The 17,550-nt window shown below is 40.9% G+C and overlaps 1 long non-coding RNA gene across 1 annotated transcript in view; it reads right to left on the reverse strand.

The window, feature by feature from the left end:
* The window catches only part of LOC140629011 (uncharacterized), a 37,425-nt gene that overhangs the window by 11,474 nt on the left and 8,401 nt on the right, over nucleotides 1-17,550 (reverse strand). The window contains exon 2 of the long non-coding RNA XR_012026886.1: nucleotides 15,520-15,673. This is a non-coding gene — a long non-coding RNA (uncharacterized lncRNA). The remainder of the gene's footprint in view (nucleotides 1-15,519; nucleotides 15,674-17,550) is intronic.

Here is a 17,550-nt window from a genome sequence, read left to right on the forward strand (position 1 = left end):
AGAAATGGCACAAATTGGCTTTTTGATTACTCCTTCTTTTTTCCCCCATGTTTACTGAGTACTTTTCCAAAAATATTTATTTATTTATTTATTTATTTATTTATTTATTTATTTATCTATTTATGAGAGAGAACGAGTGTGAAGGGCAGAGGAAGAGAGAATCCCAAGCAGACTCTGTGCTGAGTGCAGAGTCTAGCAATGGGCTCAGTCTCATAACCCTGAGATCATGACCTGAGCTGAAACCAAGAGTCAGATGCTTAACCAAAAGTGCCACCCAGGCACCCCTACTGAACACTATCTGTGACATTGCTGATCTAAGCATTCAACTGTACCATTAGTATTACTCATTTAATCCCCAGTAATCATGTGGGTCATCCTGCCTTTCACAATGAGAAAACTGACTGAGTAAAGAAAGTCTGCCCCACCCATACCAGTGGTCTGAGGCAGGACAAGGATTCAAAACTGTGAAGTCTGAGACCAGAGCCTACCCTTAACCACACCTCTATATCCATGGTCATTTTAATGAATAAAACAAGCCACCAAAGACACCTGTTTTCAGTGGCTTTATAACAAGTTGTTCTATCATTTATTCTATTCTCTGGGGTAGAACAGAGAAGAATTCACATGAAACCTGGGAATCCCCTTCATGGGTGCTGTATACCTTACAGAGAGTCCCTCAGACATTCCAGAAACCTAACAAAGATGGCAGTGACACTGCTACATGTGATCAATATACAAAGAAGTATATCAAAAGGGGTTTTTCGTGACTTAGAAGACTGTAATAAAAAACCCAAGTACTTGTCTAATTCAACTACTGCAAGAGATTCTCAAAGCAGAGTGCCTTTTAAGGAAGTTTGTATAGTCAGAGATTTGGATTGATGGATCAATGTCAAATCAAGCATCATCAAGACAGACTTAGTTGTTTCAGTCCTTCGTATTTCAGCATTACATATTATAATGTGCATGTTCTTGACCAGTTTTCAGATGAAAGACACACAGTGGCCAATTCAAAATTAGAATCAGAGGCACCTGTGTGGCTCCATCTGTGAAGCATCTGCCTTCAGAGTAGGTCATGATCCCACGGTCCTGATATTGAATCCCACATTGGGCTCCCTGCTCAGCATGGAGTCTGCTTCTCCCTTTCCTCTCCCCACTCTTGCACACAGGCACTCTCTCTCTATCTCAAATAAATAAAATCTTTTTAAAAATTGTTTTAAGAAATTAGAATCAGTTCCTATAATATAAATCAATCCATGGAAATTGGTAGCAAGTACATACCTAGGGAAAACTTAGCAATTTGGGGATCCCTGAGTGGCTCAGCGGTTTAGCGCCTGCCTTTGGCCCAGGGCGCGATCCTGGAGTCCCGGCATGGAGCCTGCTTCTCCCTCCTCCTGTGTCTCTGCCTCTCTCTTTCTCTCTATGTCTATCATAAATAAATAAATAAATAAATAAATCTTTAAAAAAAAAAAAGAAAACTTAGCAATTTGTATATGGGAAAAGGGAGCTTACTTTGCTAATGGCCAGCTATCTGCTGGAAACTCATATGGTTGTGGAAGAGTAAACACTAAGTTCATTTCCTTTTGTGCCGGGGACTTAGCAATTCATTACTAGAAAGATTTATAAATACTCACAGAGAAAAGCATTCTAGTGAATGTAAGGAGTTAAAGTGATTGCTGAAGAAATATCAAATCATCAATCTGCTGTATGGATGAGGGAATCTGAGTGAGATCCATACACCTAAGCATAATATAGACAATTCCTGAACTTCTTGCCAAGGTGAAGCACCCTTAGGTGAATAACAATAATGATGATGATGATATTATTAAAAATATCATCTGGGTTTCATGTACGTTCCTTGAAAAAATTACTTCCTAAGATATCGTCACCAGATAATATTTAATAGAGCATTCCAGCAGATTTTGACCTGTTTTTTTCCCCAAATATCTAGTCTAGTATGCAAAAATTTATTTTGGAATCTTGAAAACAAAAGTTATAGCTGAGTCTTTAAAGAGCATAATGCAGTTAATCTCATTTTTAAAATTATGAATCTAAAAGTTAGACAAGTTGCCTGCATTATCCAAGGCCCTACCTTTATTTTGTTCAAGTCTTTTTTTTTTTAATTTTTATTTATTTATGTATGATAGTCACAGAGAGAGAGAGAGGCAGAGACACAGGCAGAGGGAGAAGCAGGCTCCATGCACCGGAAGCCCGATGTGGGATTCGATCCCGGGTCTCCAGGATCGTGCCCTGGGCCAAAGGCAGGCTGCGCCACCCAGGGATCCCTATTTTGTTCAAGTCTTTGTCGATTCACGCAGCCAATGCAATGTAAGCCAACAATCATCCTGAGCAATGGTGTAGGTACTCAGCCTACACAGGTTGTATCACCATTAGTCAATGGCAAAGCTAGTATTTAGAACCAGATCTTCTTACTTCAAGTCAAAGATGTACAGAAAAAACAATATGGTACCTATGTCCGCTAGAGCTAGTAACCAGTCTGTCAACAGATACAGTCGTCATCCCTGATAACAATGTCTACAGCCAAAGTGCCATCGCCATAGCTGCCATCACTGAGGCCTAACTTACTCTGTCAAGCAAAAGTCCGTAATTTAAAAAATACTTGACAGTGAGTTCTGGGAAAGTAAGTTATGCCTCATTTTCTTCAAACTGATAGTGTGTGGCATAGGAATCAGTTATTGAGACCAGAATATGTGCTTGGTGAAGATTGCTTGAATGAGCTAAGAAAGTTGTGTTAGAAGGTTTCTTTTTTTTTTTTTTTTTTATCCATGATAGACACACAGAGAGAGAGAGAGAGAGAGAGAGAGAGAGAGAGACGGGCAGAGGGAGAAGCAGGCCCCATGCAGGGAGCCCGACATGGGACTCGATCCCAGGATTCCAGGATCATGCCCTGGGATGAAGGCAGGTACTTAAACCGCTGAGCCACCCAGGCTGCCCTGTGCTAGAAGGTTTCTATGGCAGTTGTTTGTCATTCTGCAGGCACTTTCCTCATCCTTTTTGCAATGAATTTAGGAAAGGGAGAGGGGCAATGAGACTAATGGCAAAAACAGAGGTAAAATTCTGATATTCAGAGATGGACAACTATCCAAAAACAGGCATACGAGCACTCTTGTTGAGATGCCACCATATTGGTGGAATTTAGAATATCAATAGATGAGAAGCTGGAGGCAGACAGAGAAAGAAACACACTAATGCCAGAGTCAGAGACATTGCTGATCACTGCACATGAGGGCCTTACACACTAAAAAAGTTACACCGACACAGGCACACAGAATGCAGACACTAAAGAAACAACTGGTGTGTGTAACGTGCTCATTCCAGCCAGGACTCAGAGCGTCCCTACTCATTATTGGCATCCATATTAAGACAAATAGGAAGAAATGAGGCTAAAAAAATAGCACTCACAACAATTCAATACCACATTGAATACATGTAATGTTGATGCATTTCATACCCGCTCTTCATGAACAGAAATTATACCTTCGTTTGTCACCAGGTGTTTTTTTTTTTAGCATCCCTTCCCTGCATGCACTCTTTCAATTGGAAAGCTCCTAATGTGCACAGATCAGCAATACCTATGAATGGAAACACGTGTTGGGAGTAAAGAAAAATAACAGGTGGATGGGAAAATTAAATTAGACATCTTGGAGAAAAAAAAAAAGTCATTGAAATTCAAAGACAGAATCTGCTCTTGCAGAACACAGCCAAGAAAAGAAATTGCAGTAAGATATTGGCATCAAGGAATCTACCACGAGGAAGTAAGGAGTTAAAAAGTAGTTTAAGCAAAGGAATATCGAGAGGGTCCAACACTTATCAAACTAGAATTCTAACAGAAGGAAAAGGAAAGTCTTTCACAGCCCAGATCATTCCTGAATCATCCTGGAAACCTTTCACAGATCAACAAATTTCTTGAAGTGAATCAATGGGAATTTGTAACTGGGTTTCCACGTTTCTCTGCCCTTCTCCTAATTGACTGACCTCTACATAACTCCTTAGAATTTGCAAAGCTTTCTTCACTTAGGGTCTCAATTATCCTCTCAACACCCTTGTGACATGGGTATCATTAAACTCATTTCTCATATGAGAAAACTAAAGCTCCCAGGGAAATATAGAAACTTACCCACAATCCCACAGCTAGAAAAGAACAGAGCCAGGGTGAGTGCAATGGCTTTGAAATATGTCCACAATTTTTAAAACATATTTCTCTCTTCAAAAGGTGGAGCCTAGGGATCCCTGGGTGGCTCAGTGGTTTGGCACCTGCCTTTGGCCCAGGGCGTGATCCTGGAGTCCCCGGATCGGGCCCTGTATCAGGCTCCCTGCATGGAGCCTGCTTCTGCCTCTGCCTGTGTCTCTGCCTCTCTCTTTCATTCTGTGTCTCTCATGAATAAATAGATAAAATCTTAAAAAAAAAAAAAAAAAGGTGGAGCCTAGTTTCCCTTCCCTTGAGTGTGTGACCTGCTTCCAATAAACAGTAAGTGTGAAATGAACATATAGGATTTTCAAGACAAAGTCATAGAAGGCAATATGGTGTCCATCTTGCTCGCTCTTGGATCACTCACTCTGAGGGAAGGCAACTGCCATGTTGTGATGATACTCCAGCAGCCTATGAAACAAGTCCACTCGGTGAGGAAGAGGCTTTCTGCCAACATAAAGAAAAAAAACCATTCGCCTTCTACCAAAAGCCATGTGAGTGAGCCACCTTGAAACAGACCTTCCAACCTCAATTAAGGCTTTGGATGACTTCAGCCAGGGTTATAATCTTAACTGCAATCTCATGAGACACCTTGAGTCAGAACCACCCAGCTAAATTGCTCCCAAATTCCTACCCCCAGAAACTATAAGATAATAAAATCTTGTTTTAAGCTACCAGGGAGTTTTTTTGTTCTGTAGCCATGGATAACCAGTATACCAGGAAATAAACCCAGGGGTCTTAACCCCAAAGCTTGTGCCCTTTTACTTCATATCACTACTTTTTCTATGATTTCTCGTGCAAAATGAAAATATTTTGGCTCCCCCAACTTACATTTCCCTGTCTGTTCAATCTTTCCAATTATGTCTCCTTTTTCTGTGCCTATTTATAGTAGGTCCTGTATTCTTGAAACACTGGTCTCCTCTTATAGACAATAAGAGCCACAAGAACAGGAGATAGACCAGTTTTGGTCACCAGTGCATCTGCAGGACCAAATTTAGTGTTCAGAAAGGAGTAAGTACTCAATAAATATTTTTGGATGAATAAATATCCAAAGCACATAGGATACAACCAATCTGCCACTGGAACTTTATTCTTATTTTATCTTGAACCAAAGGGGAATATATTCTATATCTAAGAAGGAAAAGAGCATTCTGCTGGAGTTACAATTTTTTATTGATCCAAACTCCCCATTAGAAGTGTGTTTCATTCTGATAAAGGAAATACTTTGCAGAACAGGATAAATGACTGTTTTTCAACAACATCCAAAAAACCCCAGGGCATGTAAAAATAAGAATATTTTCCTAATCAAAAGCGTCTTGTTCAATCCTCCATGAGTTCTTTCACTTCCTTTGCAGACTGACTGGAGGTTTTGGGCAGCAGGCCCTCAGACAGGAGTGGCCAGGCTTGCTGCTGACCTCATCCTACCCCCAGCTGCAGACGGGGGGCTGGAAGCATTGCTTACAGAAAACATTTTTATGGGCAAGTTATTTGTTCACACATGAACAGTAAATCAACATGTAGTACTAAGTTACGATGGCTTTTGATTTTGTGGGAAATGCCTAACCACCCAGATTTTATTTCACAGCCAGGAAAAAACAATGATAATAATGTGTGAGAGGAAGAAAATGCAGGAAACATCTATCAGACATGACTGAAATAAGAAATCCAAGGAATAAATAATGGTGCTAACAGCAACACAGCTTGATCAAAGACTAGACATTTTTATAGTAACCACTAAGGCAGGATGCAACATCGCATGTACATTTTTAATCCAATCCTTGCTCCTTTCCTTGGCATTTTATCATCTCAACCACTGTTGGGCACTAGTTCTTTCTGCAGTGAGGGAAATGTTATGTGCTATTTAACACAGGACCTACTAGCCACGTGTGGTGACTGAGCACTGGAAATGTGGCTAGCTAGTATGACTGAGAAGTAGATTTCTAATTTCATTTTCATTATTAATTTATTATTTTATTATATTTTATTTTTATTATATTATTTTTATTTATTATTGTTTTATTTTATTATTTCATTATTTATTATATTTTTATTTTATTATTTTAAAATTTATTGTTTTATTATTATTAATTTATTATTTATTACATTAACTTTAAATTTAGTAAGCTAAATTAAGATTAATAGCCACATGTGTCTGGAAGCTATGGTATCGGGCATACCCTGCTCCAGAACTATTTCCCGCAAAGTCTTGAAAGAGGGGCACTCTCAAGCTACCGGAGGAGCTTAGGTTGAGACAGGCTGAGCAGCATTACATTTTGCCAAAGACAGCAAGAAACTCAAAACTCAAGAAACTCAAGCTATTTTTAAAAACTGCTAGGGAACCCTACTGTTCCACTATTTTCTGGAGTTTCTTATGATCAGCTCTCAACGTGAGACATGAGACAAAGAAGAGCAAAGAAGAAAGCCCACCCAAGTTCTGCAACCAAAGTTTCTGTACCCACAGGGAAAGAGGGGTTCAGTCCATTCTACAGCAGGAACCACAGCATGTACCTTTGGGGTGAAATGGCAAGGTAAAGCGAAGGGCTTCCTAGAACAGAAATCATTTTTAATTCACAAAGGCGATCTAACTAGAACGCAACAAAGCCCTCAGAGAGTGAGATTGCCTGAGTGGGATGCTCAGGGAGCATATCGGCTATCTCTCATCATTTCCTTCTGTTTGGGGGAGCAAGTCCAAAGTCTGCAACCTGTCGAGGAAGTAGCAGCCAGCCCCTGTCCCAGCCTTCTTCTGATTATGTAGAGGCCTAATTTCTCGCTGCTCCCCAATACAGGTCTGACCATGGCCTCCTGGCAGTTCCGTGTCTGTGGCCAGGTACTCTGTTCCTGCTTTCTGCGTGGCTCCTTGACTGCACACCCATCAAAGTGTCCACGGCCCGGCTGGCGAGCAAATGGGTGAGTGTCCACTCACCCTCTGCTGGCAGGAGTATTCACTGATACAACCATTCAGGAAAACTGTCTAATGGGGGAATCTACTAAAACTGAGCGCTCTCAGTCCCATGTAAATATATATCCAACATGTACATATTTTCACCCAAAGATATCCATTTCAATATTCATAGCAACATTATGCAAAATACCCTGAAACTGGAAACCCCATGAAGCCCCCAAAACAACACAGTGGGTAAATTTGGCATATTTAAACAGGGGAATACTACACAGCAATGAAAATGGATGATCTGAAAACACATTTAGCACCAGGGATGCCTCAGGCATCAGGATGGGCTAAAGAAGCTAGACACAAAAGAGTATCATTCTATCATGTCGGAGGGATGCATCATTCAGTGTGTAGAAAGTACAGAAATGAGCCAATTAGTTCAAGCTGTTCAGAAAGGTAGAGGTGGTAGTGACTAAAAAGTGATGGGGGATGAAAGAAGGAACTCCAGAGTGCCTAGAATGTTTGTTCTTTCCTTGATCTGAGTGTTGATTTGAGGGGTGTGCTCAGTCATGAAAAGTCAACAAGCTGTACACTGAAGACACATACATACCCTTTTCTGAATGTATTCTTTTTTTTTTTTAAGATTAACAAAAAAGATTGTTATTTACCTGGGAGAGAGAGAGCACAAGCAGGGGGAGCAGCAGAGGGAGAAAGAAAAGCAGACTGTCTGATGAGCGCAGAGATGAACACAGGGCTCGATGCCAGAACCCTGAGATCATTACCTTAGCAGAAGGCAGATGCTTAACTGATGGAGCCACCCAAGCGCCCCTGGATGTATTCTTCAATAATTTTTTTAAAAAGGTCTATCCAGGGGGAGGGAGCCTGCTTCTCCCTCTGCCTGTGTCTCTGCCTCTCTCTCTGTGTCTATCATGAATAAATAAGATTTTTTTAAAAATAAAAATAAAAAGCTCTATCCATTCTCAAAGTACAACTCAAAACTCACCACTTCCATGAACCATGAAATATCCTACAGCAATCTTTCATTTTCTCATCATCAAAAAAAAAAAAAAAAGGCAAAACAAAAACTCTGCATATTATGTCAGGCACATATATTTCAGCATATCAATCAGAATGTAAACACTGTGCTTTTTAAAATCCCCCTTGGTGTGTGGCACAGTATTGGTCACAAAATAAGTATTTCATGAACTCTTGTAAACGACACACATCTTTTCTGCTATTATTCAACATTGCTTAAGTGGCAAAGACAGGTATTATCTCATACTTTTCTGTGAATGTTCAAACAGCTGAGTTCAGTTAAGCACACACTTCCCTGCACATATAAAAATGGAAAACATTGCAACAAAAAAGACTGGAAATTTCCATCCACGCAGCTGTTGCTACACAGTGTCTGTGGTGTAACCTTCTCTTAATGGAACTCACTCCCACAATCCCACACAAGAGAAATTATTTCATTCCATTGCAGTCCCATCTCTGTCCTGGGCAAAGCCGTCAGAAGCAATCAAGGAAGGAAGAAAAGACTCCCCCAAAATGTGATGAAAAGCATGAAAACTATTACAGTGTACCAGACCCAGAATTTGAAAATTCATGGTAAATCCTATTTTTTTTTCCGAGTTTCCAAATGACAGTTGACTAATTAGTATGCTTCTTCTGTCACTCATAAACTATGAGAACAGAGGACAAGAAAAGTATGAATCCAGAGACTAGTCGTAAATTACAGCAGGAGTGTCTGGACACCCTCCCTGCAAGTGCATAGTAAGAAGGATTCTCGCTGACAAACACTGCCAATTCGGATTAATCAAGGGGAACTCTTTCCTTCACAGCTTATTCCTCACTTCTCCTTTCCTTCCAGCCAAACTCTTGCCACATAGAAAGAGGTTGGCCTCTCGAAATGTTCTTTTTGCTTGGTTTCATCAGCCCTGCAGAAAGAGGGGGAAAAGTAATCTCCGATTTGCAGAAATGAGAGAAAGGAGATTACGGATTTCCTTAGAACTTTCACCTCTGCTCTAAATAAACACTTGCAAATAATCTCCCCATTCCCGTGGTTTCATGGGGGAAGTTCAGTGCGGTTCGGAGAGGGGTAGTGTGACACATTTACAGACACCCAGAGGGAAAGCAGAACAGAACATCCAGCAAGTACCTTCTTTAAAAAGACTCTTATCAAGCTTCCACAGAGCCACAAGTGTTAGATAATGAACATAGAATCCACAAAATCCAAGAACCAGTCCAGCTAAATCTGTTTGGGGCACTGTGTGTTCGGTGACCTATGACTTTTCACTTGGTAACAGCTACAAACTTCTTTCTTCTTGGCTTGAAGAACTTTCCAGAAACAGTCAAATTTATCGTCTCAGTTGTAAGGAGTGAACTAAAAGCAAAAACTTAGATATGCAGATGCCCCCTCCCTCTACCCCATCTCCTCAACGTCCCTCTGTCTTCCTCTCCCTCTCCACATCAGACCCTTTGTAGTTCAGGCAACCTAAATATTACTCTCTGGACCCCGGGGAAGAGAGACTGAAGCTGCCCAATGCTTCAGGCCACACAGGACCCTCTCCCATACCTGGCAGTGTTAGTCTGTTCAACAAACTCTCTGGGCCTTGGACCAGATCTTTCTCTCTCTCTCTTTTTCTTAAATATTTTATTTAAATTCAATTTGCAAACATATTGTTTAACACCCAGTGCTCATCCCATCAAGTGCCCTCCTTAGTGCCCGTCACCCAGTTACCCCATCCCCCCACCCTCCTGATCTTTCTCTGTAAACAAATGCCCCATCCCCCTCAACTTTAAATCTCCTTGCAGCTCAGCAGGAAAACCAGAAGCATACATACGTCCAAACAAAAACTCATACACAAGTGTTCAAAGCAGCACATTTATATGTCCGCCAAAATGCGGACACGAACCAAATGCCCATTAATCGATAAATGCATAAATAAAATGTGGCATATCCGTCCAATGGCATGTTATTCAGCCATAAAAAGGAATGAAGTATGGATTCATGTTGCTGCAGGGATGAAACACTAATCTAAGGGAAAGGCAGCAAACACAAAGTCCACATATTGTATGATTCTATTTCTATGAAATATTCTGAATAGGCAAATCTGGAGACAGAAAGTATCTTAGTGGTTGCCAGGAGCTGGGGGCAGAGAGAAATCAAAGTGACCGCTAATAGGTGCCTTGTTCACATCTCTACAGACCAGCAAGTACTCAGAAAGTACTGGCTTATTTTATCTGCCTCTCCCAACCAGATGCTAGTTCTTTGTGGATGAAGGCTGTATCATTTTCTTGAACCGTCAGCCAGAGAAAGCACTCAATAAACACATGTAAAATGGAACATTTGGATTAGGAGTCTTTGTTCAATATATTTCGAGCAAAGAATAGCAAAGGTTACATGACTTTGGTGTAAATCCTTAGAGCATCTAAAACCTGAATTCTCTCTTGGATGTAATCACCAGGCATTCCCTTAGAGCTCTCATTCATCGGGTTTAGCATTGCCTTGCAAGTTACATTTACGGACATGTTTGCTCCCACAAAGCTGGGGACTTGACTGTCAGTGCATTTTGCTGCATTTACAGTGAAACAGGTCCTGGAACTCTGCACATTTTCTGTCCAGCATTTGTTAAGAAGATATCAAAACAAACAACTGGCGATTTGGATGCGAAAGCAGTGATGTGACTGCTTAGGCAGCAGGTGGTTCAGGGGAAGGTGGCCCTGTAGGAAGATCTTGGGATCCCTTCTGTCACCCCCTGCATTGCTGCTGGGAGCAGAAAGAGTTGCAGTCAACCCAACCTCCACAGGCCATGCATCCTTACACACCTGGGAAGCCCACTCCAGGCTGTCCTAACCAATTAATCTACAAAACCGTATTTGAGGGCTGCCAAAATTTCCCCCGTCTTCCTGAAAAGAGATCCTCGTGCTTGCCACAGTAACTGCAGTTAACCCACAAGGCATCAGTTGCCCTTCAGGTGAGACCTTTCTTTCCCTAAATACTCATTTCCAAATGCTGGCTTTGCTGCTAGTGATTCCACATTGAGCCATTAGTCATGAAGGCTAATTGTGTCACTCTATGCTTATCTTCAACTGGTTCTCCCATCCCACCCATTCACCCACCTGCAACATCTGCCTATTTCTGGTCAAACCAATACAGTCCTTTCCAGGGCTGTGCCCTAGAAGTTCTCTCTGCCTACAATTTGCTCCCTCCCTTGAGGCTCATTCAGAGCCCTTCATTCAGATCCGTTCAAATGTTGCCTTCTCAGGAAGACCTTCTTTGGCCCATCTCCGTGAAACCTTGCCATTCCACCTTCCATCTGTCTTTATGGTACCCTATGGCTATCTAACTAGTGCACATTTGGGTTTTTTGGCTGTAAACCCACTCAAACGTGTGCTTCCTCAGAACATTTTGGTCACTGTGGGTTCTCCTGCCACATTGCAGGTCTGCAGCAAATATCAGGTGAAGGAAGGAGGGAGTGAGAATTTGATTAACAGATTAAGAAATTACAAGGCAGCTCCTGTTTCCAGAGAGCTAAGTAGTAGTATCAAAGCCTCAACCATAGCATAAATGTCTGTATTGGGAGTTTCTTTAAGTTTGTAATTCCCTGAATGTTACAGAATGGGGCATCAATTGCAGCTCATCTGGTTACAAATAATAGAAATTCCTTCTCCAGCCAACTTGCATGGTCAAGGAAATTTACCGGAGTATCTGGCCATAAGGCTACTGAGAGACAAGGGTTGAATCTGGGTTCAGAGAGTCCTCGTGACCAGGATTGGGTTTTTCTCTCCACTTCTCAGTACTGCCCAGGCAGCCTGAGTTTCGCTTCTACACCAAGTCTCCATATCTGTCATGGGGCCCCAAGGGAGTCAGCCACTCAAGATGCTTCCTCATTCGAATCCAATGAGTGAAGACTCTATTCTGGCAGCACCCAAGGACAAATGATGCTTTTCTCTCCCAGAAGTCCTTGCAGCCCATTGGCTCTGGCATATGTGAATCCATGGAGGCATCTTTGGAATCAGTAGGGGACAGAAGGGGCTTTGGCCAGGATCCAGCCCACCCACACGTCTGATACAAAAATGGTGGGGGCCGAAATTCCTCAAGAGGAAATCAGAGTTCTGTAGAGCAGAGAAGTGGCCAATCTCTGCTGGAAAGACCAACCACAAATGTCCAAAATCTTGTGTATACCTAATGACTTAGGATGTTCAAACCCTAAAGTCAACTTAAATGTAGAGAAAAAGTTTACTTCTCTAAAACCGTTTCTTACCTCAAATTGTAGCTTCCTCAATTTTTAAGGGCAATGGAAATTTTTTATGTCTTGATTGTGGTGATAGTAACATGATTGTGTAAGTTGGTAAGATTTATAAAACTATATCCAAGTCTACAGACCTTATGTAAAAGGCGAGATAGACAATATTTTTGACTTTGCAGATCAAAACTGTTGCAGCTACTCAAGTCTGCCATTGTAGCAAGAAAGCATTTATAGGTAATACATAAATGAATAGGAGAGGCTGTGTGCCAGTAACAAAACAAGCAGTGGGCCAAACTGAACCCATGAGTTTATGTAGTCTGAAGACTTCTCATCTCCACATTTGCAAAAGAGTGAATTTTTATCATATATAGATTATATCTTGATAAACAAACAGACAAACAAAAAAAGTAAAACAGAAAAAAACACCTCCAGGAAAACAAAAACAAAAATTTCAACTTATTTGAAGACTTTCTCAAGAGAATGGAGTTATTTTATTGTTTGTAAGAGGAATTGCTGATAGTAATTGTGCAACAGATGAGCCAGAAAGTTTACAGATAGTTAAATAGGGAATTTTAAACCTGACTTTTTGAGATTATTTTATCAACTCACTTGGAAAATTCACCTAGAAAAGTCAAGTACCTTCCCTCTGCCCTTGACAAAGACACCTGCAGCTGGGTGAACTCCCTGTCAACTCTCTACACCAACTTGTTTTGGTTTGGTTTGGTTCAGTGGGAATACTTTAAGACTTAGCATCTTGCACTTGTGGTTTTTTATTGTTTGCTTCTTTTATGGCAAAGCAATCTTTATCGGACATAGATTGTAGATAAAAGCCAGTCATTTCTTCCCCTTCTCTAAACAACAGCACAAACAAAAGCATTTCTGAGGCTTTTAGGCCCACCAGAATAGAAAGAGAAATCCAACTACTGGGAACCAGAAAGTGAGCACTCTCAGGGAAAAATAAATAAATAAATTTTAAGCAGGAGAGTTTAAAATCAGCACTCATCAGCTGGCATTCAAACACCCAAACTTGATGTAGGCAAAGTGATGTGGGGGTGTTACTGTACGTGTGGAAATTCAGGTTGTAGAAAAGATATACAATCAGCCTCTAGCACCTGGATTTTTTTCAAGATGTAGAATAAAGAAGTCAAAGTTTTCATCTCATCTTGGGTGGAAAAAAATAGGCTTTTAAACCAAAGGTAACTAACATGAAGATCAGCTGGCATTTCTCATGAAGATGTCCCTTCCAACACACAAATGTCAGTCCTTTAGGGGATGTATATAAGGGGCAGATGCTGTGAGGCATGGCTCCAGAAAGACAAGTAAGACATGAGCTGCCCTTAAATACTGAGAGCCCAACTAAGACAGATGCACACGAATATTTAAGAAAGTGTGTTGTGTTAACATAGAGTCCCTAAATACTTTAACAATGCCAGGCAAATTTAACTTATGAGAGCTGGGGTTAAGCATGAAAGCAATACCATTTCTCTTTGAAGCAATACTACTAAGAAAATGGGACCACTGTCTTCCTCCTTGCCGCCTGCGGAGGTGGCCTCCATCTGTTCCTCAGCAGCATGGCGCTCTCATACCTTTGCTGAAACCACAAATTGTTTTTTTTTTTTAATATTTTTTAATTTTTTATTTATTTATGATAATCACAGAGAGAGAGAGAGGCAGAGAGAGAAGCAGGCTCCATGCACCGGGAGCCCGACGTGGGATTCGATCCCGGGTCTCCAGGATTGCGCCCTGGGCCAAAGGCAGGCGCCAAACCGCTGCGCCACCCAGGGATCCCTGAAACCACAAATTGTTAGAAAGAAGACCAGAAAGGCCATCAGATACCAGTAAGACTATATGTCAAAATTAAGTACAGCTGGCAGAAACCCAGAGGCACTGGGTTTCTGGGCATTAGGGTGCACAGGAGAGTCAAGGGCCAGATCTTGACGCCCAACACTGGTTATGGGAGCAACAAAAAAACAAAGCACATGGTCCCCAATGGTGTCTGGTTTCTAGTCCACGACGTTGAGGAGTTTGGAGTGCTGCTGACATGCAACAGATCACACTGTGTAGAGATTGCTCACAGCATCTCCTCCAAAAATTGCAAAGCCATTTGCAGAGAGAGCTGCCCAGCTGGCCCTCAGAGTCACCAATAGCAATGCCAGGCTGTGCAGCAAAGAAAATAAATACACAGGCAGCTTGTGTACATGTCCAATTTGTGCTAATAAACCATAAAACTACAAATATATACATATATATATGATCAAAAGAGTCATACAAGAGGGAAAAAAAAACAGACAAATTCATTTTCTCCTTCTCCTAAGTCCTATGCTGCCACAGACATGACTGCAGAATTTTATCTTTAAAAAAAAAAATGCTGGGGCACCCGGGTGGCTCAGTGGTTGAGCATCTACCTTGAGTTCGTGATCCCGGGGTCCTGGGATCAAGTCCCACATCGGGCTCCCCATGGGAAGCCTGCTTCTCCCTCTGCCTGTGTCTCTGCCTCTCTCTGTGTGTCTCTCGTGAATAAATAAAATCTTTTTTAAAAAATGCCAATTCAAGAGAGTGCTTAGGGGCACCTCGGTAGCTCAGCCCATTAAGCATCTGCCTTCAGCTCAGGTTATGATCTCAGGGTCCTGGGATCCAGCACCACACTGGCCTCCCTACTCAGCAGGGAGTCTGCTTCTCCCTCTCCCTCTGCCCCTCCTCCTGCTTGTGCATACTCTCTCTGTTTCAAATAAATAAATAAAATCTTTGAAAAACCAAACAAGAGAATGCTTATTGTTACTCATTTTTGGTGTGATTATTTTGTTTTGTTTTTGTTAAATAACTTCAGATTAATATTACAAAAAGGAATTAGGAGTAAAATGAAGCTAGAAGGGACCATCAGAGTTAATGTTAGTAACAATCCTGGTCTCAGTAGCCATCAGAACATTTTACAGACAGAATTGTGATATGGTTGAAACAGCCAAGCCAGGAAGATAAAGTTAAGTTAAAAACATAGAGTCATTTTTTCCATGGAGTCATTTCCTACAATCAGACATAAATATCCCCAACACTCTTTGCCCCGGACATAAAATGGATAAGTTGAGAACAGCTCCTACAATTGATTAGATTCACTGCAAGTTAATTTTGGGATGTGAAACCTTATATAAGAAGTTCTTAAACTGTACAGATACCTTAGAAGGATCACCAAGGTTCTTGTCTCAGTGCAGATTCCCAGGCAGTGCTCCCAGACGGTTTGATTCTGGAGACGAACCCCGGACCAGGAGTTTACCCTGTCATTCCACAGACCATCTCGCATTCCTCCTCTAGCCAGGAGAGAACCTGTAACTGCAAAAAGCAGTAATCTGCCATGTATCCAATCCTCCAGGTGACCCTTAACCCCGGAGGTTCCCAAACCTCGCCACCATTGACTCTTCAGGGCTTCCACCAAGAATAATTTGGGATGGACTAAGGTCTGACATAATGATCCTGTTGGATGCTCTCTAGTCCATTTGTAATCATTCAACGAGCAAATCAAAATTTTTAAGAGAAGATGCATTTGTAGTTAAATGTCATCAGTTCCATGGTTGCTTTTCCAATTGTGTCACAAAGATGTTTACTTCCTTCACATGACAGCTAATGCTATTTCTCTGAAGCTGCCAATTTTCCCATATCAGCAGAGTAACTGTATCAGTGTTTCTTTTTCTTTGCAAAATAGAATTGCACACAGTCAACCTGAGGCATTTATAAAATCCCTATCACTGTCTTTTGACAAGTAAAGGAATCTCAGACCCAAATGCCTAGAAGGAATTTAATTATGTGATTATAGTTGCATAACTATATGATTTGTTGAGTCTTGGTAGGCAAAAAACTATTTTTCAGCTAGCCATTAATTGGTGTGGGACATTTGATTTTGCAATCACTACACTATGTGTTTATTGCTTATCTCTAAGTAAAAGACACTGGTGTAAGAAAAAAAAAAAAAAAAAAAAAAGACACTGGTGTGCCTAAATGACCTGCCTCAATGAATAAGAGATTTGGCAATTGTCTGAAACAGGGGTTGGCATATTACAGCCTGCCACCTGTTTTTGTAAAAAAAAAAAAAAAAGTTGTTTTATTGGCACAGAGACATGCCCATTCATCCATTCATTTAGATATTGTCTATGGTTACTTTCCAGCCGCAACAACAGCAAAGTAGTTGCCACAGAAACCATATGGCCTTAAAACCTAAAATATTTACAATCTGGCCCTTTTCCAGAAAAGTTTGCCAACCCTTGATCTTGTCAATTGAGACCACCAAAGTTAGGACTTAGTCACAAAAGGGCCAGATAGATGAAAATGCGAGGTGTTGACAATGGCACCATACACATAGACTAATGTGGGGAAGGAAGCACTATGCATCAAAGCACTAGAAGAAATCACAGAGAAAAGACCTGTAGATTTCACAATATTAAATTTAAATGTTTTTTTAATTTAAGATAAAAAGGAAAAACAGTGCAAAAAAAGACTACAAAGAGGTTAAGATGCTCATTATCTAAACAACTCTCACAAATTTGTAGAAAAAGTCAATAGAAGAAACATAAAAGGAGTAGATACAAATTGCCACTTTATAGAACAAGAAGTATACAAAACTGATAAAGATGTGAAAAGATGCTCAATATAAGTACTAATCAGAATAATTCAAAGTATAATGAAGTATCGTTTCAAATTGACAAAAATGGAGTGAAATACTGAGTGGTATCAAATCTTTATAAAGATGTGTAGACAAGGTGCCCTTGTGCCCCAACTATGGAAGGACATTTTGAAGGTCAGTTGGCAACATCTATTAAAAATTTAAATACAATGACTTTTGACCCCACAATTGGAATCCTGGATGTTCACCCGGGCAAAATGCTTGCCCTTCACAAGACCGTATGTCAAACAAACTCTGGAAAAGCCACACTACAAAATCTGGGTAGCAATTATAGAGCATGAAGGAGAAATGAATGTACTAATGTTGAAAGCGGTCCAAGGTTATTATCAACACAATAGAAGTGGTTTGCAAAGCAATATATCCATGAAAATACCATTGAGTTTTTAAAAAATCATATCTTCAGGGGCACCTGGGTGGCTCAGTTGGTTAAGCAGCTGACTCTTGGTTTTAGCTCAGGTCATGATCTTGAGGTTGTGAGATGGAACCCCACGTCGGAGCCCCACTGCACCCACTGTGACAGAGCCTGCTTCAG

Source organism: Canis lupus, chromosome Y (assembly GCF_048164855.1).
Source record: "Canis lupus baileyi chromosome Y, mCanLup2.hap1, whole genome shotgun sequence".
In the NCBI taxonomy this organism is placed as follows: Eukaryota; Metazoa; Chordata; class Mammalia; order Carnivora; family Canidae; genus Canis; species Canis lupus.